General features: G+C 41.5%; 1 pseudogene; it reads left to right on the top strand.

Annotated features, from left to right (window-relative positions):
• Positions 1 to 1,963: 1,963 nt before the first annotated feature.
• Positions 1,964 to 23,914, top strand: LOC118369390 (kynurenine 3-monooxygenase-like; annotated as a pseudogene).
• Positions 23,915 to 24,331: the final 417 nt, after the last annotated feature.

Raw genomic sequence — 24,331 nt, 5'->3', positions numbered from 1 at the left:
CGAGGTTTAACACGTTTAAATGTTTTACTCACGTTGGCTGCAGTGAAGGAGAGTCCGCAGGTTTTGGTAGCGGGCCGTGTCAGTGGCACTGTATTGTCCTCAAAGCGAGCAAAGAAGTTAGTCTGTCTGGGAGCAAGATATCCTGGTCCGCGGCGGAGCTGGTTTTCATTTTGTAATCCATGATAGACTGTAGACCCTGCCACATACCTCTTGTGTCTGAGCCATTGAATTGTGACTCTACTTTGTCTCTAAACTGACGCTTAGCTTGTTTGATTGCCTTGCGGAGGGAATAGCTACACTGTTTGTATTCGGTCATGTTTCCGGTCACCTTGCCCTGGTTAAAAGCAGTGGTTTGCGCTTTCAGTTTCGCGTGAACACTGCCATCAATCCACTGATTCTGGTTTGGGAATGTTTTAATCGTTGCTGTGGGTATAACATCATCAATGCACTTTCTAATGAACTCGCTCACCGAATCAGCGTATTCGTCAATGTTGTTGTAGGAACATATCCCAATCCACGTGATCGAAGCAGTCTTGAAGCGCGGAATGAGATTGGTCGGACCAGCGTTGAATAGACCTGAGCGCGGGAGCTTCTTGTTTTAGTCTCTGTCTATAGGCTGGAAGCAAAAAAATGGAGTCGTGGTCAGCTTTTCCAAAAGGAGGGCGGGGGAGGGCCTTATATGCGTCGCGGAAGTTAGAATAACAATGATCCAGGGTTTTACCGGCCTTATGTCTTATGGCCTTGAGATAGAAGCTGTTTAGCAGTCTCTCTGTCCCAGCTTTGATGAACCTCACCTTCTGGATGGTAGTGGTGTGAACAGGCAGTGGCTCTGGTGGTTGTTGTCCAACATTCAGGCCCCTGAGGACTGGAGTTGCCAATCCCTGCTCTAAGGGTCCATGAGGAGAGGTTTGAAAACCACTAGCCTATTGTAATTATTATTTTTTTTTTTAAATGTATCCTGAAGTAAAAACAATATTGTTCTTATGTTTGCTTGAAATGTGTGGGTGGGGGCTTTATGCTTACATGGCCAGTCGAGGGAACAAGAGACCCATGTTGATCGATCCCGGTGGTACAGTATGAGCAATTTAAAGTAAACCAGCATCCAATTGTTGAATTTCAGAGTAAATGTGTAATTTCCTCCAATGTCCGTAGGCATCGGTATGGACCTGTTCTTTTGTTGCACAACTTTGATTAGCGATTCTGGAGCACAGTCATTTTTTAAAATTTAAGTGATTTTATATGACAACATAATCCCCTATCAGATCATTCACACAGCCGTTAGTCAAATGTATGTAATCCGGCAGCTCTTGTTATCTTGCTGTTGTAAGGGATTTCCTCCTCTTCTTCCGAAGAGTAGAGGCGAAAAGGATCGGAGGACCAATATGCGGCGTGGTAAGTGTCCCTGGTTCTTTTTAATAAGAAATAGTACACATGAACAACTGAATACAAAAACAATAAACGTGGAATGAACAAAACCCAAAACAGTACTGTGTGGTGAAAAACACAGACATGGAAACAAACACCCACAAACACACAGTGAAACCCAGGCTACCCAAGTATGATTCTCAATCAGAGACAACTAATGACACCTGCCTCTGATTGAGAACCATACTAGGCCGAAACATAGAAATCCCCAAATCAGAGAAAAACAAACAGACTGCCCATCCCAACTCACGCCCTGACCATACTAACTAATGACAAAACAAAGGAAATAAAAGTCAGAACGTGACAGCTGTTTCTCTGTTTATGGGAAATTCCTCAACTCTGAACTATCTCTGTGTTTTGTTTGCATCGTGAGGAAAAGAGAAGCCACAACGTGTTCCGGGGTCACTCCTCCCTCAAAACCCTGACCGTCCCCGATAATTTTTTTTAAAGATTTCATTGGCTAATGCACAAATTCATTTCAGAACACTAAAAGACTAAACGGACTCTGCAAGACTCCAGCACAACGACGTAAACTACAATGGATTATTCAACCAATGACAGCAAATCAACCAGCAAGAAAAAAGTGGTGGCTGTGGTGGGAGGTGGTTTGGTAAGAAGTAAACGTTTAAGTGGATAATGTAAATGTAAATCAAAAGCGTCTGTCAGTCTGCTGATATATGCTGTGTTATGAAAAGCTTAGCACAACAAACTATGTAACTATTTCTAAAATAAATCTATTTATTTTTATTTCGTGATACTCATTTCTTGGGGTTATAGGATAACTTTTGGCTTTGTCAATTTGCTACACTGCAGATTCGCTCCTAATAGATGGTGTAAAATGCATGACTGAATAACATAGCTAACAGAATTGAGGTTGTTAACAACCAGTAGTATCACTGAGAAACATCCTGTAAAGAGGAGTAAATCCTACCAGTAATTGACAATTTTGATCTTTCACTCTTGATCTCTTTCTCGGATATCACTTTGCAGTAACCATATATAATCTATATTTTTTTATCCATTTCCATTTTTATCACAAGAGGTAACCATTTAAATAGATGCTGCCTCCACCATGAACTAATGCAAAAAATATGTAAGGCTTTAACAGACTCATTCAACTCTTTCTCTCAGGTCGGCAACTTGAATGCCTGCTACTTTGCAAAGAGGTTTTCAAGTAGAAGTTTTTGAATCTCGAGAAGGTAAACACTTGATTATGCCACATATTAAGCGCTTTCTCTGATATTGAATAGCTACAAAGCAGTCTGCATTTATTTCGGGAAGTATGCACTGCGTGCAGTCATTAGTCACTACAATATTCCTAACAACAAAGCACAATGGCTTTGTCTTGGTAGCTATCACACAGCAATCTAAACATACATTTTAGTTTCAAAATAAGTTATTACCATTTGATATATATGACACTGGTTTCACAAGCAGTCACCAGATGCAGACATATTACATTTGGTTTGACAAGCAGCTCAACCAGGTCACTAATCACTTTAGCACAATTTATAGTTTATACTGTATATTTTTGTGTATGTATTTCCAACATCACTATTTTTATGACTTATTTGTTAATTTTTGATGAAGTGTACTGTACTTTTGAGGAGAGCTTGCGAGTAAGAATTTCACTGTACCATTTACATCCTGTGCACGTGCAAATAAACTCTGATTAGAAGGTGCTTGTGTATGTTAGATTTGAGTCTCATAATGCTTTAATGTTTGAAATTGCTTTCCATCTATGATCCTGACCAGATATCCGCCAAGCCAAAATAGTCAAAGGAAGAAGCATCAATCTAGTTCTGTCTCACAGGGGTCGCCAGGCTTTGAAGCACGTGGGAATGGAAGACACGGTATGTTGTCCAGGTTTGTCCGTCGTTGGCTACCACTGTGGGAAATATCTCTCTCTCCACAAAAACAAAGTGATCCAAGTCGTAACGCTGCTGGTTTGCTTAATGACCAAACACCCTCTTTCATATAAAAGTTATTCTTGTTATACGATACAGGCGCATCACACACCCACTCTGGGGGGATAACGTTTTCTGTAACGTTACGCAGCTGTAGGAGTGGAGTAGAGCACAGTTCCCAGTCTCTCTCCACTCACAAATGACATCCAGGTTTGACTCAGGGGCTGTTTGCTTTCAGCTTGAAATAAATCGCCACATAGTAACCATGCCCCCCCCCCTCAAAATCTCTCCAAAGCAGACAGAAGACACACTGTACTGGCAGCTTTTACCCTCGTTAATAAGTCTCTCTCTCGCTCTCTCTCTCTCTCTCTACTGTACCTGCTGTCTTGAACTCTGAATGCTCAGCTATGAAAAGCCAACTGACATTTACTCCTGTTGCACCCTATACAACCACTGTGGTTATTATTTGACCCTGCTGGTCATCTGGCTTTAATGACCAGTTACTCTAATAATCTCCATCCGGCCAGAAGAGGACTGGCCACCCCTCGGCCTGGTACCTTCTTCCAGGTTTTTTCCTAGGGTCCTGCCTTTTCCTAGCCACCGTGCTTCTACATCTGCATTGGTTGCTGTTTAGGGTTTTAGGCTGCGTTTTAGGCCGTGTTTTAGGCCGTTTCTGTGTAAGCACTTTGTGACATCTGCTGATGTTAAACGGGCTTTATGAATGCGTTTGATTTGAATTCCTAGTCTCAAGACCATATAAGAGATGAAAACGGAAGCAGGCAACCACTCTTTGATTTTATTTTGATGTGTACATAATGATGAAATATTTGAAGTGCCTGTACCCAAGCCCCATGGGTACATCTGGGCTGGGCCCCTGTACTTACAGTTCTCTAAAGTGTTATATTCTGGCAACTGAAGTAAGCTATTATATTATTTTAGTGGGCACGCATTTAGCGCACCTAGAGTGTTACGTATGGCTCAGCAGGCACTGCGTCAGAAGGTTGTTTTACACTTCAATTACTTTTCAGCATGACAGGGTCAGGTTTGCTTCGCCAACTTTTTAAATAAAACTTCAAGGCCAGTCATGATAAGGGACAGAATGAACTTAGGTAGGCCATATTTAGAGCAAAGAATATACACTCTCCTGAACTATGGCCGAACAGATAGTGTTTTGAACATTTTTGCCAATCATTGTTAGAGAACTGAGCGATGTATTCCTTTTTCGCTAGGTTTGTCTTCACCACGTTATTGTTGTCGATACACCAATAATGTGCATTTTGTATTCGTGTTTTGATGCGTATATTTTCTGTCAAATCTGTAATTCAGGACCTGAGCTGTAAAAGCGACCTTGGTCCCTGTTCACGAGGAAAATCTGACCCGTTTTGATTTCTTCTCCAGGTTGTCTCCAAAGGAATTCCCATGCATTCCAGAATGATCCACGCTTTGAATGGGACACAGTCTCCCATTCCTTATGGCAAGAAAGGCCAGGTAATTTCTGCTGCTGCACTGCCTACACACATCACAATGCAAATCCCATTAGATAGATTATTAATACATTTGACAAGCAAGACAAAGGATGGCCATTATCTTGTAAAGCAGCAGTCTGTCAGCGTTTTGCATTACTGATGTATAATTACAGTACCTTAAATGCAGACTTGATGAGAGGCTACATTTGTCACTCCCACTCTCTCTTAGTTATCACTTTGTCGCTGTAGCATAAGGCTCATTATTGAATTGTGGCATGGCATTTTGGGAAAAAAGACAATGGAAGCAAATCCCACAATCCCCAATTCGAGAATGACCGATAATCAACAGTAATTATAACAGCGCTCAGCACAGATTCCAGAAACGTTGTTGTTCGAGAGACAGACAGGCCACTTTAGCACTCTTTCATCATAGAACATGCACCGAGACACAAGCATGGGTCGCTGGCCTCGGATTTACTATCTGAATCAACAGGACCTCTTCCATCCCAACGGTACTCGGAAAATCATTACACTTGTTTGCAACAGGGAGAAAATGGAATGAGAGTTGTGTTTCATCTTGAAAATGCCTGAAATGAAGCAGGCCTTTATTTCAATCCCAGAATACTTGATATTTCAAATTAACATCTGTCTTAGGTTCTTAGAGTGTGAATAGTCAGTTAAACAAATAAATCGAATAAAATTGTATTGGTCACATACACATAAATAGTTTAACCTAAGGTCGAGTGTCTGAACAGTTTGGGCTACACACTGATTTGACCCCCCTGTTGAAAAGCGAGGCTCTTACAAACACATACATGTCGGTTGTTTTGCTCTAGGATGCCCACAAGCCTCAGAAGACTTGTCTGAATGTCCCCTGGTACAAGTTGAAAAGATTAATGGAAGCATATATGGATACAGTTTAGTGCCAAAAATAAGGGGTTAAATAGATGAAAAAAATAAATAACAAATGTTTCCTGATCTTTCTTACATCTCTCAGATATAGGACAGACACTTCAGAACAAACTTCAAACTTTTTCTTTTTGGGGGGAACTATCTGTTGTTCCATGTAGTGAATGTGTTATTCAATGTGTTTGTAGGGGCTAATAGCAATAAGGACAAAAATAAGGTTTCATCAAATAATTGTTTTATATATATTTTATACTTCAAAATTAAAAATCAAACAGCAAAATTATACTTGGTATAACCTTCTTAAAACAATTCCATATACCCCATAATGTACACCCAATGTACATGGCACCTCCCTTGACCTCAGAAGCCCACCGTGACCAGTAGAGACATGGGTTCAAATACTATGTACTCTTTAGAATACTTTGAACATTTGCTTTAGCCTGCCCGGAGTTCCAGGTGGGTGGCGTTAGCAAATTTGGGGGGAATTTCAACAAGCAAGCTTAATGAAGCACAGCTAAAGTATTTAAAATGATGGTATTTGACCCCAGGTCTGGTCCAGTGTTGTTGAAATGTCCCAACACTGTCACACGTTCAGTTCTGTAACCATGATAGATGACATGAGCTGTAATTCCACCCCATAGTATAAAGGTTATGCGCAGGTCAGGACAGGTACGCTGCAATGTGATGACGGAGGGAGGAAATCCCTTTTGTGTACACATAGCTGTGATGTGTCTGATGTTGTCTAGGGTTTTATCCTCTGTCTTCTGCCTTTTAAAGAGGAAAAACTACGATCAGTAATCCCTCTCTCATTAAGAGAAGTGGTGAAGACAGGATGTCGGGGGGCAACGCAGATGAGAGAAGTGAGAAACAAAAGAGAAAAGGCACAGTCAGACATAGAACAAAGGGATGGAAAATAATAATGGGAGGCCAGCTAGGTAGAGAATGGTGGTGGGTGGAGGGGGGGAGGAAAGAGAGGGATTTTATCCTGCCCAGTTGTTCAAGTAGTAAGGACAAGATGAAAAAGGGCACTTCCGATAGATGTTCCACTAAATCAATTATCCCATGCGTGCAACACTTCAAAAGGTGATTTTAATCAAAGGCTTACTCATGCTACGATCTCAGTTCTTCTTACTAGACAATAGTCAAACTCCCAGATCCTGCTCACATTTCCATCACTGACTCTTTTTAGACTCCCGAGCATCGCCTCCAAAAATGTATTTGAAATGTCTTGTTGACTGAAGTATGCACTCTTTTTGTATTAAAAGTGGTAGTGTCAGTGTAAACGTGTCACATTATTCTGTGTAGGCCTAGTTTAGAGTTACAGTAACATCCTGATCTCCTTTCAGTACATCCTGTCTCTCGACAGAGCTATCCTCAACAAAGAACTGTTGTCAGGTAGGAGAATGAAATTCCTTATTCCCATGAGTCCTGGAGAGCATGTCAGAGCCTCAATATTGCATGTACTTATTGAAAAGCTGTGTCCTTATCCACTCATTTTGAATGGGAAAATAGGTTAATCTTGTATTGTCTACCTGTATGTCCATCTGCCATTTCGAAGATAGATGATTAAGATGAAGAAAAGTTGATCTTATCTTATGTACTTGTAAAAAGTATTGTCTAAAAACTCTTTGTAAAGTTTTAGGTTAAATATAGACATTGTGTCTTTCCACTAACAGTGCCTTCAGAATGTATTTTTTACCCCTTGACCTTTTCCACATTTTGTTGTGGTTCAGCTGGAATTTAAAATGGATCAGGTTGAGATTGTGTCACTAGCCTACACACAGTACTAAAATGTTGTTGACATGCGCACACAAGAAGCTCTATACTCATTGTTTTAGTAGACTAGTGCATGTCGTATAACAGGCTTATATCGTCGATCCTTGCTCTCCCGAACAAAAAGTTAACATGTGAAAGTCATGTAACAGCAGTCGACTGTGTTTACTGACAGTCATCAATATATGTACAAGCCTGTAGCAATGGTTGTCATGTTTTTTTTATATACTTCTTTATTCTTTATTTTATTTTATTTTTAAATTGGGAGGGGAGGTAGATCAGCTTTAATATTACAGATAGATTGTGGCTTCCATCAATGTAATTGTCTGCATCATTTCCAATCCCCCATTATTTTAAATACATTTTCCTTAATTATGTTCCCCTGACCCCACCACCCCTCCCCTAATTGGAGTAAACTAATGGACAACAACACTTACTATATACATTTTACGGACACAGTATATTTTTTACAATGGTTATCTTTTGTTTGTTTTTAGTCCCTTCCTTCAGCTACCCTCAACCCCTCCCATCTATCCCTGAAGAACATCCAGTTTTCTATATCTATTTGACATATATTTTTCAACTGTGCTGTGATGGTTCAAACATTTTGAACCTTTCTATTCTCATCATTTCTACAGATTGTAATTTAAAAATACACATTATTGCTAAGAGTATTATTATATTATTGATCAATTGACTATGACTTTTTAAAATCACCCAGCAGTGCTATTTGTAGATTTAGCTCCAGGTAAATGTTCCAATTTTTCAGCCATTCCTGAACCTGAGACCAAAAACAAGCTACATATATGTACAGTACCAAAACAAATGATCTAATGATTGTCTCTTCGCAGCAAAATCTGCAGAGCAGGGATGGTTGTATCCCCCATATACAGTATTGGTTGCAAGAATTTTATATAATCATTTAAATAGTTAAAATGGTGCTGGAACAGAAGGCAGACATTTTACGTGCCCACAACCGATTGTGTTTTTTTTTGTTCGTTTCTGTGTTGTTCGTAACTTGTTTTTTAAACTATTTTTGTACATAATGTTGCCGCTACCATCTCTCCAAAAATAACTTCTAGACATCAGGACTGCGATTACTCACCACGGACTAGCAGAATCCTTTTTCTTCTTTCACGACTCTGACAAGCCCGAGGCAGAGGATATACGGCTCCCTCGGGAACAGGCCCCGACCTCAATGATCTACGTGAAGAGGAGGTGGAGAAAGAGAGGCCGGAGGGCGGGCTGCCTTCTGAGGAATAGGAGGCGATCAAGTAAACCCCCACTTCCTCAATTCTGCACGCAAACATGCAATCTTTGGACAATAAAATGGACAAGTTATTGGGAGGATTAAACTACTAACGGGACATTAAAAACTAACATCTTATGCTTCATGGAGTCGTGGCTGAACGACGACAATATCAACATAGAGCTGGCTGGTTATACAATGTACAGGCAGGATAGAACAGGGCCGTCTGGTAAGACAAGGGGTGGCGGTCAATGTATTTTGTAAACAACAGCTAGTGCACGATATCTAAAGGAAGTCTCGAGCCATTGCTCGCCAGAGGTAGAGTTTCTCATGATAAGCTGCAGACCACATTCCCTACCGAGAGAGTTAAGCTAAGGACCCTGGGACTAAACACCTCCCTCCGCAATTGGATCCTGGACTTCCTGACGGGCCGCCCCCAGGTGGTAAGGATAGGTAACAACGCATCCACCACGCTGATCCTCAACACAGCAACCCCTCAGGGGTGTGTGCTCAGCCCCCTACTGTACTTCCTGTTCACTCTTGACTGCATGGCAATGCACGACTCCAACACCATCATTAAATTTGCAGATGACACAACAGTGGTAGGCCTGATCACTGACAACAACGAGACAGCCTATAGGGAGGAGGTCAGAGACCTGGCCGTGTGGTGCCAGGACAACAACCTCTCCCTCAACATGATCAAGACAAAGGAGATGGTTGTGGACTACAGGAAAAAGAGGACCGAGCATGCCCCCATTCTCATCGACAGAGCTGTAGTGGAACAGGTTGAGAGCTTCAAGTTCCTTGGTGTCCACATCACCAACAAACTATCGTGGTCCAAGCACACCATGACAGTCATGAAGCGGGCACAACAAAACCTATTCACCCTCAGGGGACTGAAAAGATTTGGCATGGGTCCTCAGATTCTTAAAATATTCTACAGCTGCACCATCGAGAGCATCCTGACTGGTTGCATCACTGCCTGGTATGGCAGCTGCTCGGCCTCCGACCGCAAGGCACTACAGAGGGTAGTGTGAACGGCCCAGTACATCACTGGGGCCAAGCTTCCTGCCATCCAGGACCTCTATACCAGGCGATGTCAGAGGAATGCCCTGAAAATTGTCAAAGACTCCAGCCACCCTAGTCATAGACAGTTCTCTCTGCTACCACACGATATGACTCCTGATCATCTAGTCAAATGGCTACCCAGACTATTCACATTGCCCCTCACCACTGCCAATCTCTGTTGTCATCTATGCATAGTCACTTTAATTAACTCTACCTACATGTACATACTACCTCAACTAACCGGTGTCCCTGCACATTGAGTCTGTACCGGCACCCCCCTGTATATATTGTTGTTTTTTACTGCTCCTCTTTAATTACATCTCTTATTCTTATCCGTATTTTTTTAAACTGCACTGTCAGTTAGGGGCTTGTAAGTAAGCATTTCAATGTAAGGTCTGTTATGTAGACCTTACACCGATCGGCGCATGTGACTAATGAAATTTGATTTGATTTGAAATAGAAAAACTCTATTTAAATTATTTGTTTGGAATCCAGTGTCGTTTTGTGTATCAGGTCATAAACCCCGTACCATGGAATTGGTACATCAAATCTCCTCCCAACTATTTTGCAATCTATATGGCACAGCTGTACATTTTTTGTTGTCTTTAAATGAAACTAGTATACTATCACAATTTTCTTTAACCAATGTTGTTATTTAATGCAGGGCCAACAGTTCCTTACTTTCTCCCCCTTCTAATTCTCTTCACTTTTTACGTTAATGCTACAATTAGTTAGTTGTAATTTTGAGGAGAGGAAATATTTCAATGCATTTTTGTTAGCTGTTGCCCAATGTTTGCAGTGCCATGTAAGTCAACGGCAGAGAATTGTCTTGTCATGACCGTGATATAAGATCTTTTTGTAATTCTTTGTTTTGTAACTGCAGCAGCAGAGACGTATCCCAACATAAATCTGAACTTTTCCCACAAACTACTCGACTGGAGCACTGAAACAGGGGCGATGACCTTTGTCAGGTAAATAGTTAATATTCTCTCTCACACACATTTCTTTCTCGCTTTCTCTCTTCGTCCTCTAAAGTCATTTTGGGCTGACTTGTAAAATGGAGAACTAAGTGCTGTCTAAAATTGACTTGTTCTTGCTTTATTATTTACAGTTGGTCTCTGTGTCCCTGAATTTTATTTTATGTGGTCTTGTGTGTGTGTGTGTGTGTGTGTTAAACAGCATACAATGCCTTCAGAGTATTCACACCCCTTGACTTTTTCCACATTTTGCTGTGTTACTTCCTGAATTTAATATTGATTAAATGTAGATTTGTTTTTCACTAACCTACACACAATACCCTAAAGGGGAATGTTTTTTGAAAATGTTACAAACTGAATTAAACATGGAAGCTGAAATGTCTTGAACCCCTTTTTTATGGCAAGCCTAAATAAGTTCAGGCGTAAACATTTGCTTAAAAAGTCACATAATAAGTTGCATGGACCACTCTGTGTGCATTAATAGTTTTTAACATGATTTTTGAATGGCAACCTAATCACTGTACCCCACACATACAATCTGTAAGGTCCCTCAGTTGAGCAGTGAATTTCAAACAAAGACCAGGGAGGTTTTCCAATGCCTGGCAAAGAGGGCACCTATTGGTAGATGGGTAACAAAATAAGCAGACATTGTATATCCCTTTGAGCATGGTGAAGTTATGAATTACACTTTGGATGATGTCTCAATACAACCAGTCATTACAAAGATTCAGGTCCTTCCTAACTCAGTTGCCGGAGAGGAAGGAAACCGCTAATGAATTTCACCATGAGGACAATGGTGACTTTAGAACAGTTATTGGCTGTGATAGGAGAAAACTGAGGATGTATCAACAATATTGTAGTTACTCCACAAAACTAATGTAATTGACTGAGTGAACAGAAGGAAGCAGGTACATAATAAATAGAAACAGATAAAAATTAACAAAATTGAGCTTAGCATAGGGAAAATCCTAGAGGAAAACCTGGTTCAGTCTGCTTTCCACCAGACACTGGGAGATGAATTTACCTTTCAGCAGGACAATAACCTGAAACAGGTTGTCTACACGAGTTGCTTACCAAGAAGACAGTGAATGTTTTCCTGAGTGGCCGAGTTACAGTTTTGACTTAAATCTACTAGAAAAGAATAAATGGGCAAATGTTGCGCAATCCAGGTGTGTAAAGCTCTTAGAGACATACCCAGAAAGACTCACCGCTGAAATCGCTGCCAAAGGTGCTTCTATAGAGTATTGACTCAGAGGTATGAATACTTGTGTAAATGAGATTTCTGTATTTAATTTAATACATTTGCAAAAAATTCTAAACAGGTTTCACTTGTCATTATGAGTTATGATTAACTTAGGTAGAAGAAGGTTAGTGCACAAGTCCTATTTATAATTAATTACAAACTGACTTTATTTACACTGACATTTTTACATGATCACATTTGATGACACATTTTTGTTAACCATAAATAAGGCTCATCATGAATAGCATCTACAGTGCCTTGCGAAAGTATTCGGCCCCCTTGACCTTTGCGACCTTTTGCCACATTTCAGGCTTCAAACAAAGATATAAAACTGTATTTTTTTGTGAAGAATCAACAACAAGTGGGACACAATCATGAAGTGGAACGACATTTATTGGATATTTCAAACTTTTTTAACAAATCAAAAACTGAAAAATTGGGCGTGCAAAATTATTCAACCCCCTTAAGTTAATACTTTGTAGCGCCACCTTTTGCTGCGATTACAGCTGTAAGTCGCTTGGGGTGTCCCTCTCAGTTTTGCACATCGAGAGACTGACATTTTTTCTCATTCCTCCTTGCAAAACAGCTCGAGCTCAGTGAGGTTGGATGGAGAGCATTTGTGAACAGCAGTTTTCAGTTCTTTCCACAGATTCTCGATTGGATTCAGGTCTGGACTTTGACTTGGCCATTCTAACACCTGGATATGTTTATTTTTGAACCATTCCATTGTAGATTTTGCTTTATGTTTTGGATCATTGTCTTGTTGGAAGACAAATCTCCGTCCCAGTCTCAGGTCTTTTGCAGACTCCATCAGGTTCTTCCAGAATGGTCTTCCCTGTCCCTGCTGAAGAAAAGCAGGCCCAAACCATGATGCTGCCACCACGTTTGACAGTGGGGATGGTATGTTCAGGGTGATGAGCTGTGTTGCTTTTACGCCAAACACAACGTTTTGCATTGTTGCCAAAAAGTTCAATTTTGGTTTCATCTGACCAGAGCACCTTCTTCCACATGTTTGGTGTGTCTCCCAGGTGGCTTGTGGCAAACATTAAACACTTTTTATGGATATCTTTAAGAAATTGCATTCTTCTTGCCACTCTTCCATAAAGGCCAGATTTGTGCAATATACGACTGATTGTTGTCCTATGGACAGAGTCTCCCACCTCAGCTGTAGATCTCTGCAGTTCATCCAGAGTGATCATGGGCCTCTTGGCTGCATCTCTGATCAGTCTTCTCCTTGTATGAGCTGAAAGTTTAGAGGGACGGCCAGGTCTTGGTTGATTTGCAGTGGTCTAATACTCCTTCCATTTCAATATTATCGCTTGCACAGTGCTCCTTGGGATGTTTAAAGCTTGGGAAATCTTTTTGTATCCAAATCCGGCTTTAAAACTTCTTCACAACAGTATCTCGGACCTGCCTGATGTGTTCCTTGTTCTTCATGATGCTCTCTGCGCTTTTAACGGACCTCTGAGACTATCACAGTGCAGGTGCATTTATACAGAGTCTTGATTACACACAGGTGGATTGTATTTATCATCATTAGTCATTTAGGTCAACAATGGATCATTCAGAGATCCTCACTGAACTTCTGGAGAGAGTTTGCTGCACTGAAAGTAAAGGGGCTGAATAATTTTGCACGCCCAATTTTTCAGTTTTTGATTTGTTAAAAAAGTTTGAAATATCCAATAAATGTCGTTCCACTTCATGATTGTGTCCCACTTGTTGTTGATTCTTCACAAAGAAAATACAGTTTTATATCTTTATGTTTGAAGCCTGAAATGTGGCAAAAGGTCGCAAAGTTCAAGGGGGCCGAATACTTTCGCAAGGCACTGTATCTGTGGAATAATGTTCGTACTGTATGGTGTGTCTTAGGGCTGAAGGTGCAAAGGAAGAGATCCAGGCAGACTTGATTGTGGGATGTGATGGAGCGTTCTCTGCCATTCGGAAACAGTTCCTCCGTCAGAGCCGTTTCAACTACAGTCAGACCTACATCCCTCATGGGTACCTGGAGTTCACCATGCCCCCCATCAATGGAGAGGTTGGTCCTCTGATGCTCAGAACATGGCACAGGATCAGACCTGGGGCAATATTCAAAACAGTCTCGGAGTAGCAGGGCTAGGATCAGTTTAGCCTTTTAGATAATATTGAATAAGGTTATATGGAATGAGCTCTCCCGGTGCAATGGAACTAAAGGTATAGTCCCAAAAGTGCATAGCCCACACATTCACCACTGGCTAAATAAAACGCTCAATGTATTTGAAAGAAAGCAAATACTATTTAAACCCAGATCTGCACTGGATGTTTTTATAGTTCATTGTATCACTAGTGTTTCATAAGGCGTTGGGTGACATCTCATTTTGTATGTTGGTCACCTTTTGGTTGATGCAAAGCTGCTGTGTCTATTGTATATGATGTGTTTGTCTTTATACTGTAATAATGCCCTAATTTAATTTACTTTGCCCCCAGTTTGCCATGAAGCCTAATTATCTGCACATATGGCCACGCAACACGTTCATGATGATTGCTCTGCCCAACTTGGTGAGTGTAAATTAGAGACTGTGTTTACCCACATGTCCATACTATATTTATCCTTTCAGCTTCATTATCAGCTGCTAAACTTGATAATAGAGCGTAGGCAAGTTTAAACACGTTGGAGAGATGCATTTGTGAAGTGTGTACAGTATGAGAAAATGTCTAAAATAGTCTCTAACTAATGGCTCTAACTAATGTAAAAGACAATATGGTCTCATTAGAAAGTCAAAATAGTGTCGTTTAAACATTAGTGTGCATTCGGAAAGTATTCAGACCCCTTCCCTTTTTCCACATTTTGCTACAGCCTTAGTCTAAAATGGAAAAAAAATAAGTTTCCTCATCAATCTACACACACAAAAAAAACATACAAATACCGTATTTACATAAGTATTCAGACCCTTTGCTATGAGACTCGAAATTGAACTCAGGTGCATCCTGTTTCCATTGATCATCCTTGAGATGTTTCTACAACTGGATTGGAGTCCACTTGTGGTGAATTCAATTGACTGGACATGATTTGGAAAGGCCTGTCTACATAAGGTCCCACAGTTTACAGTGCACGTCAGACCAAAAACCATGCCGTGAGGTCAAAGGAATTGTCTGTAGAGCTCCGAGATAGGATTGTATCGGGTCACATATCTGGGGAAGGGTACCAAAACATTTCTGCAGCATTGAAGGTCCCCAAGTACACAGTGTTCTCCACCTCCTAGAGCTGGCCACCTGGGCAAACTAAGCAATCGGGGGAGAAGGGCCTTGGTCAGGGAGGTGACCAAGAACCCAATGGTCACTGACAGAGCTCCAGAGTTCTTCTAGGGAGATGGGAGAACCTTCCAGAAGGACAACCATCTATGCAGCACTCCACCAATCAGTACTTTATGGTAGAGTGGCCAGACGGAAGCCACTCCTCAGTAAAAAGCACATGACAGCCCGCTTGGAGTTTGCCAAAAGGCACCTAAAGGACTCTCAGACCATGAGAAACAAGATCCTCGGGTCTGATGAAACCAAGACTGATCTCTTTGTCCTGATTGCCAAGCGTCACATCTGGAAGAAAGCAGGCACCAATCATCACCTGGCCAATACCCTCCCTACAGTGAAGCATGGTGGTGGCAGCATCATGCTGTGGGGATGACTAGTTGGGATTGAAGGAAAGAGGAACTGCGCAAAGTATAAAGAGATCCTTGATGAAAACCTGCTGCAGACGGCTCAAGATCTCAGACTAGGGCGAAGGTTCACCTTCCAACAGGACAACAACCCAAAGCACACAGCCAAGACAACGCAGAAGTGGCTTTGGGACAAGTCTCTGAATGTCCTTGAGGGTCCCAGCCAGAGCCCGGACTTAAACCTGATTGAACATCTCTGGAGAGACCTGAAAATAGCTATGCAGCGACACTCCCCACCCAACCTAACAGAGCTTGAGAGGATCTGCAGAGAAGAACGGGAGAAACTCCCCAAATACAGGTGTGCCAAGCTTGTAGCGTCATACCCAAGAAGACTCAAGGCTGTAATCACTGCCAATGGTGCCGAGTAAAGGGTCTGAATACTTATGTAAATGTGATATTTCAGTTCATTTTTTTTAACCTGTTTTTGCTTTCTCATTATGGGGTATTGTGCGTAGATTGATTAAGAAAAAAAATACGATTTAATCAATTTTAGAATAAGGTTTTAACGTGACAACATGTGGAAAAAGTGAAGGGGTCTGAATACTTTCCAAATGCACTGTATATCACACCTAAGCTGTACTGTATATGTCACAATAATGACATAGTGTATTTATACAGTATGTCATGTTGCAAAAGAGACTCATCACCGTTAGGAAGTAAGTGTAAACAGGGTTATTTGACCCTTGACCTCAGAACATAGGTCTCTTGGTCCAGCGCCCAATGTTCACTTTACCAAAAATAAATTATTTAGTCACAAAACCTTTACCATCTTCACATCTCAAATACCCTGGGTCCCACAGGTCCAGCCCTACTTTTTAACAGATGTGAACATTCAAAAAAAATGTCAGCAAAGCAGATAGTCAGTAATCCCATCTCTCAGCCTCCACAACTGCTAATATTAATACCATTATGATAGTTCTGCCTGACTGATTCAGAGAAAGCTGTTCTGTTTTGTGGCCAGGTTAAAGCACTTAATTCAAGGGTACATTAGTACTGTTACTCAGTACGGCCCCAGTGTGCATTGGGAGGACGGTGAAAAATGCCCTGCTGCCGGGGAAACTCCACAGTAACGACACTCTTAGGACGCATGGGATAGGCTGGCCTGATGCTGATGGATAGCCAGGGCTGACCCGGCAGCTGCTAACACACATCATCATCTCTCTACTCCACATCCATCAGTCCAAGTGGATTATCCATTTTGGCCAGCGCAGATCACATGACCATGCTGGTGTGGACGTTGATGCATATTAACGGACTAAGTAATGGATTTGCCAATAAGCAACATCCATCAACTAGATGCATGGCATGTTAGCCACTCAGGGAGTTAACGGAAGTCATCAGGTCTCAGACAAGGTTACTGAGAGCATGGTTAACTGAATCCTCATTAATAAGAAAGTGCTCTCATTTCACACAATCAGGTTTTTTACTGCATAGTGTAAAAAATTTAAAAAACACGGCCTCCCAAGTGGCGGCGTCCCTACAGACCCGGGTTCGATCCCAGCCGTGACAGAGAGACCCATGAGGTGGCACACAATTGGCCCAGTGTCGTCAGGGTTAGGGGAGGGTTTGGCCGGCCGGCATGTCCTTGTCCCATCGCGCTCAAGCAACTTCTGTAGCAGACTGCTGACACAGTCGCCAGTTGTGCGGTGTTTCCTCCGACACAGCCAGTGGCTGGCTTCTGGGTTAAGCGAGCAGTGTGTCAAGAGCCAGTGAGGCTTGGCAGGGTTGTGTTTTGGAGGACGCATGGCTCTCGAGTCTGTATGGGAGTTGCAGCAATGGGACAAGACTGACTACCAATTTGGATATCACGAAAAAGGGGTAAAAAAAATAAATAAAAATTTTTTTAAGAATTTCTGTATTTAAATTGAAACTACTAAAACTAGATATAAAGTCTGTAGAAAAGATAGTGATCGATTATTTTTCAATAATAAATATTTGACAATTACCAATCACTAAAATAATGAATTCAGGAGTATCGATTTTGTTTAAATGTTTGAGCATAAGAACACAGCATTAGCCATGGCAAAAGGCATAGAATTGCAGGAAGTTAACTTGAACCCTCCGCCACTCCCACAACCAAAACCCCTTTTTTGATCCAGATGTTCAGGCTTACTACGTTAATCTCCATATTGTTTGTTCTTAGGACAAGACTTTCACCTGCACACTCTTCATGCCATTTGAGGAGTTTGAGAAAGTTACCACGGGCGACAAGGTCATCGAGTTTTTCCAGAAATACTTTCCCGATGCCATCCCACTAATATGAGCGTAAGTGACTTTCTCTTCCCCGTCCCTCCATCCTGCTGTCCATCCTTACCTCCCTTCATCCCTCTCTCTCCCTATCAATTTCCTGCATCAGGACAGCTCAAACAGCCACTGTCTCTCGAGCGTGTAATTACTGACCCAACTTCACGTGGCCTGGGGAGCTGAGTTTTCAATTTGAACTGAACAGCAAGCTGCAGTTGATAGTGAGATAGGACATGGACGGGGTGGGGGACATGGACGGGGGAAACAGCTGAGGTGTGTAACTAGGTACTTTCAGGGTTGATTTGAAATGAGGCAGGCTGAATTGCTGTTTACTTTTCGATTCACCCACAGTCTAAATTCACAGTTGAATTTGCTTATTTATTTTCAATTAGAGAATGCTACACCTACAATAAAACACCCCTAGCTCAGTGTGTTGTTTGAAGTCCTAGCTGCACTCCTCTGCCAATGCAAGCCTGAAGAATATGATTATATTCTCCTCTTATGAGATACAGTGGTTGAAAAGAGAGCATGGATGAGGTAGTATAGTGCAGCTGTATGTGAGAAACCAGCACGTACCACACTATGCATATCAATGTCATAGTGGTCATTCTGTGTCTCACAGGGAGGCTCTTAAGAGGGATTATTTCCATCTGCCGGCCCAGGCCATGGTGTCCGTGAAGTGCTCCCCACATCACTTTGGTGACAAGTGCGTCCTTATGGGCGATGCAGCCCACGCTGTGGTACCATTCTACGGTCAGGGGATGAACGCAGTAAGTAGAAATACATGTAGTATATACACAGAGTGGGACAGTGAGAGGAGGGTGGAAGATATGAGACCTCCGTGGTCTCTTGTGGATCAGCTAAGAGTATGGTGCTAGCAATGCTAAGGTCATAGGTTAATTGTATGCCACTCAACCACATACATACTCTATCCTATTGATGCATTCACTGTAATTCGCATTTGGGTCAAAACAACTGCTCAGTGCCATTTAATTGTTAATATAAGATATGTTGACTCGATGTTATTTGAAACATGTTGTTAACACATCGTTCAGGGCTTTGAAGACTGCCTTGTTTTCAACGAAACCATGGACCAGTTCAACGAAGACTTCAGTGAGTAAACACACGTAATATTACAGACGGCAAGGCAAATACGCTTTGAAAGTCAGAGCGTCAGCATCCACGTACCCCCTTGATGCCTGCTAAATGAGTTTGTTTTGTTAGTGGCGCAGAATATCCATGTTTCATTTCATGCACGCGTCTGAGGGTGCTTGGAAAAGGTAGACAAATTTCCATTCTAACCAATTACATATAATCTGTTCATGCTAAGCTATATTTCTCTTTTTTTTTTTTCAGGTGCTGTTCTGCCTGAGTACACCAGAGTCAGAGTCCCAGACAACCACGCTATGGCAGACCTGGCCATGTACAACTACGTTGAAGTAACGTCGTAGCCATTTAGATATTAGTACTTAAAAGAAAAATCAATCACCAGGGTCTGAGGCTATTCATTAAGGCATGCTACAGAAAAACTGTTTAAAATGTTTTGCTTTGGAAAACAGAAATGAAGTCCAAGTAGTTCCTCTTTGTCTTTCATTTGGTGCCTAACGAATACGACCCAATTTTGCCATACACAACTGTTACGAATCCCTTTTGGCCCGACAGTCTAGGGGGGGATGGTAATGAGACCCGAACATAACTCATGCAAATTATAATTGTGACAAAGTAAACGAATGAAATAACTACGACAACTGAAATCTACCATCAAACTCAAGGTTTATTTGTAAACACGGTAATGGGGGAAGCAGGAAAAGGGGCTGAGCTGGACCCAAGGAAAGAAACAATAAGTATTGAAAAACACCCCTAAGCTAGACTAGCCTACTTTAACAATAGCTAACTAACTAACCAAAAATAGAGTGGGTGGTCCACCCAGTTCTAACTAGTGTATTTAACAAAGTCTACCTACGGGTAGTGTATGCCCATGGGCGACTTGTCTTGGTTTCCCCTTTTCCCACCAGCAAACAAACACCATAACAATACTCACAGGTGACCACAAAGTGCTATGGAGGTGCTCAAACAAAAGAGAGGTCAATACAGCAAGAGAGTGAACCACAGATTCCTACAGACATGGCATTTACAGAGAGATTGAGCTCTAGAGCAAACAACTGATGGGGTTTTTAAACCAAGGGAAAGGAACTGTGATTGGGTAGGAAACAGGAGGAGGTGTGTCTTCTGATTGATGATTGGATTGGTGACTGATTGGGGAGTGATGATTTTCACCTGTGAGGGGAGAAGGAGAGAAAACAACACAGGATACATACACACACAGACACAGGATACCTGTATCCGTAACAACAACTACAGTGATCAAACTGTACGCCCAGATTTCAGCGACACTGGATCTATAGAACTATATGATGAAAAGTTCCATATAGGTAATGAAACACTTAGTTTAGAAAAGGGATGGTGATGACCTTCCAATTTAATGAAGGCACATATATGTATATATATATATACCATTTAGCAGACACTTTTATCCAAAGTAACTTACAGCCAGGAGTGCATTCATTTTCTTACATACGGGTGGTCCCAAGAATCAAACCCACTATCCTGGCATTGTAAGCACCGTGCCGTACCAACTGAACTACAGCGGTCCAATGTGAGCTGAATATCATATCTGTATAACATTATAGACTATCTACTTACCTTGGCCTCTGTCTGCCTCAATCAGTAACGGCCATTCTCATTGATTCAACATCATTTCACAATTATGGCTTTTACAAATGGATTAATATCTATAATCTCCAGCATTTAATGAAGCGCCGCTGAATGAATTAGTGGCACCAAGAAGACAAGATAACACAAACCCACTAAGACAGGGTGGTAGGTAGCCTAGTGGTTAGAGCTTTGGGCCAGTAACCCGGAAGGTTGCTGGATCGAATCCCTGAGCTGACAGATTTTTACCTTGTCTGATTCAGACACTTTTCAGTTGAATGCATTCAGTTGTACAACTAACTACTGTAGGTATCCCCCGTTCCCAAAGGCTCTCTGACACAATTAGCGCAACTTATTACTGTCGTTTCAATTTTATAGCTCTTGTCTTCCAAAATATGCAGAGCGAATATCCACAGGCAGAGCAGGAACATATTTACCTGTACTTGGGTTGGGTTGGTTGAGTCCAGAGTAATTGACAGGAAGCCAGCTTTCTCTAACCATCCATCCTTTTAATTAATTTATCTGTGCACACAGACAGTAATTGGTCTTGGTGTTACTCTCCACGTGCATACGGTCACATTGGCGCTGTAGCCATTCTTCCCAGTGATCACACACACACGTGAAGACACACACCCACAACGCCTTGGCAAGAGTCCTTCCGAATCATAAGAACAGCTGACTACAGAGTAAAAGGTAGCCTTCGCTCTATGGACATACTTGTGAAAATTGGCACCTATTGGTCTTTAATGAGCTTGTTTGTTTGTGGGGGTGAAATGTTGAAGGCTAAAAAAGCAGAAGGTGTATGATACTGCAGGTAATGCATGTGAATGTCACTGCAACGACATGTATTACGGGAGAAATAATGGCCTTTTCATTACGATGAGCACAGATGGTTTGATTTGCTAACAGATGTATTTTGCATCCTTCTAGATGGCGGGAACACGTCAATTCCAACTGGTTCCTGTTCTGAAAATACGTTGACATTTTCCTTCACATTATCATGCCAAGGACAATAATTCCCTTATACACCATGGCGAGTGTTTCCTAGTACATTTAAGTCCAGTTGGATAATACATGAAATTGAATACATTTTAATATGATTAAGTGTTCATTACTGCGAAGCATTCTAAAACTCTCTTTCTGTGTGTTTCTGTATACATCTCTGTCTCTCACCATACACTGTTCCCAGGTTACATTTACCAGGACAAGGTACCATAAGGTGGTAAAACACTGGCACTGGCAAGACAAAGTAAGAAAGGACATTGTACACGCAAATTAAAAACATTGACAGGTCAGGGAATCAGTCTCAAGATCATTCATCAGTGATTTAAAAATACCAATCGGGACAAGTTCTTCCAGTTGAAAAGTATTTTGTAAGGCGTTCCAAGACGATGGCCTGTTTTTTTGTACATAAAAGCCCTTTTACCAAATTCAGTTCGGACATTTGGAACAGTTAGTAGGATAAAGTCCTACGAACAAAGAGAGTACCCACCACATTTCTGAACAATAAAAATGTCAAAATAAAAAGGTAGTAAACCCAAAATGGCTTTGTAAATAAAGGTATACCAGTGCATGAGCCTACAAGTGACTAGAGAAGGCCAGCCAACCCTAGTATACAAAGTGCAGTGGTGTGAAAGAGTTTTGTAGTTTAAAATAAATCTTAAAGTGCCATGGTAAAGGGTGTCAATTGATCTCAAACACTGAGCGGAAGCATTCATATATAAAATATCCCCATAGTCTAGTAAAGGCATAAATGTAGCTGATACTAGCCTCCTTCTGGCTTCAAAAGAAAAACAGGCCTTATTCCTAAAATAAAATCCCAATTTCAGCTTCAATTGTTTTGTAAGTTGTTGAATATGCTATTTATAAGAGAGGCCGTCATCAATTAAAATTCCAAGATAGACAGGTAGTAATAGGTGAAAGGTTCAGAGGTCTATTTCTTGCTTTAGAAAACACCATTAGTTTAGTTTTGTCAGTATTGAGGATAAGCTTCAATTTACACAAGGTATGTTGAACAGTATAAAAAGCAGTTTGCAAGTTCTATAAAGCGTTTTTAAGAGACGAGGCACAACAGTAAATAACAGTATCATCAGCATTTGACATTTTTGTCTAAATCATGTATTTAAATAGTGAATAAGAGAGGACCAAGTACAGAGCCTTGAGGCACACCATTAAAGACAGACAATTTAACAGACATAAGCCCATCAAATTGAGTGCACTGAGTTCTATCAGACAGATAGTTCGCAAACCATGCAACTGCAACTGCATGCTCTGAAAGACCTACACTCGACAATCTCTGCCTTAGTATAGCATGATCAACTGTATCAAAAGCCTTAGAGATCAATAAAAAGTTGATTATCTTGTTCCCCTCAGGTGATCAACCAAGGCCTGTTGTTCTGTGCTGCAGTGTCTATCGCAGGGGGCTCCTACCTGCTAGTCAGATACCCCCCTAACTTGCCAAATATCCCCATCGAGCAGCTGTGGTCTAAGCTGCAGGCCCTCAAGAGTCCCTTCTGATGGGTTGTGGGTCATACCACTGAGAAATTGAGCTACAAACAGCAGAGATCAAATCAACTGACCTCAAAACAGATGGGATAAAGACAGAGTTCTGCGACCCAATTACCAATGAGATTTTGATCATGTACTCAATAAGGATTTGATTTACTGTAATTGAAGGCCTGTGGGGAATATTGTGTTAATGTATACTGAACAAAATTATATAAACTGTTGGTCCCATGCTTTGAGCTAAAATAAAAGAGCATCCATACGCACAAAAGGCTTATTTTTCTACATTTCTTTTGCACAAATTTGTTTAAATCCCTGTTAGTGAGCATTTCTCATTTGCCAAGATAATCAGTCCACCTGACAGGTGTGGCATATCAAGAAGCTGATTAAACAGCATGATCATTACACAGGTACACCTTGTGCTGGGGACAATAAGGCCACTCTAAAATGTTCAGTTTTGTCACACAACATAATGCCACAGTTGTCTCAAGTTGAGGGAGCGTGCAATTGGCATGCTGACTGCAGAAATGTCCACCAGAGCTGTTGCCAGATAATTGAATGTTCATTTCTCTACCATAAGCCGCATCCAATGTCATTTTAGAGAATTTGGCAGTACATCCAACCGGCCTCACCTCAGACCACGTATAACCAGGCAAGCCACATCTGGCTTCTTCATTTGGGGGATCGTCTGAGACCAGCCACCCGGACAGCTGATGAAAATGTGGGTTTGCATAGGATTTATGCAACTGTCAGAAACCGTCTCAGGGAAGCTCATCTGTGTGCTTATTGTCCTGACCAGGGTCGTAATCAACTTCAGTGGGCAAATGCTCACCTTCAATGGCCACTGGCACGCTGGAGAAATGTGCTCTTCACGGATGAATCCAGAATCCCAGTCGTGTGGGCGAGCGGTTCGCTTATGTCAACGTTGTGAACGCCCCATGGTGGCGGTATGGTTATCGTATAGGTAGGCATAAGCTACGGACAATGAGCACAATTGCATTATATCAATGGCAACTTGAATGCCATGACGAGATCCCGAGGCCATTTATCCGCTGCCGTCATCTCTTGTTTAAGCATGATAATGCAAGGCCCATGTCGCAAGGATCTGTACACAATTCCTGGAAGCTGAAAATGTTCCAGTTATTCAATCACCTGCATACTCAC

This window comes from Oncorhynchus keta, chromosome 36 (assembly GCF_023373465.1).
Source record: "Oncorhynchus keta strain PuntledgeMale-10-30-2019 chromosome 36, Oket_V2, whole genome shotgun sequence".
Taxonomy (NCBI): Eukaryota; Metazoa; Chordata; class Actinopteri; order Salmoniformes; family Salmonidae; genus Oncorhynchus; species Oncorhynchus keta.
The sequence above is the reverse complement of the archived record's forward strand: the minus strand, read 5'-3'. Positions and strand labels throughout refer to the sequence as shown.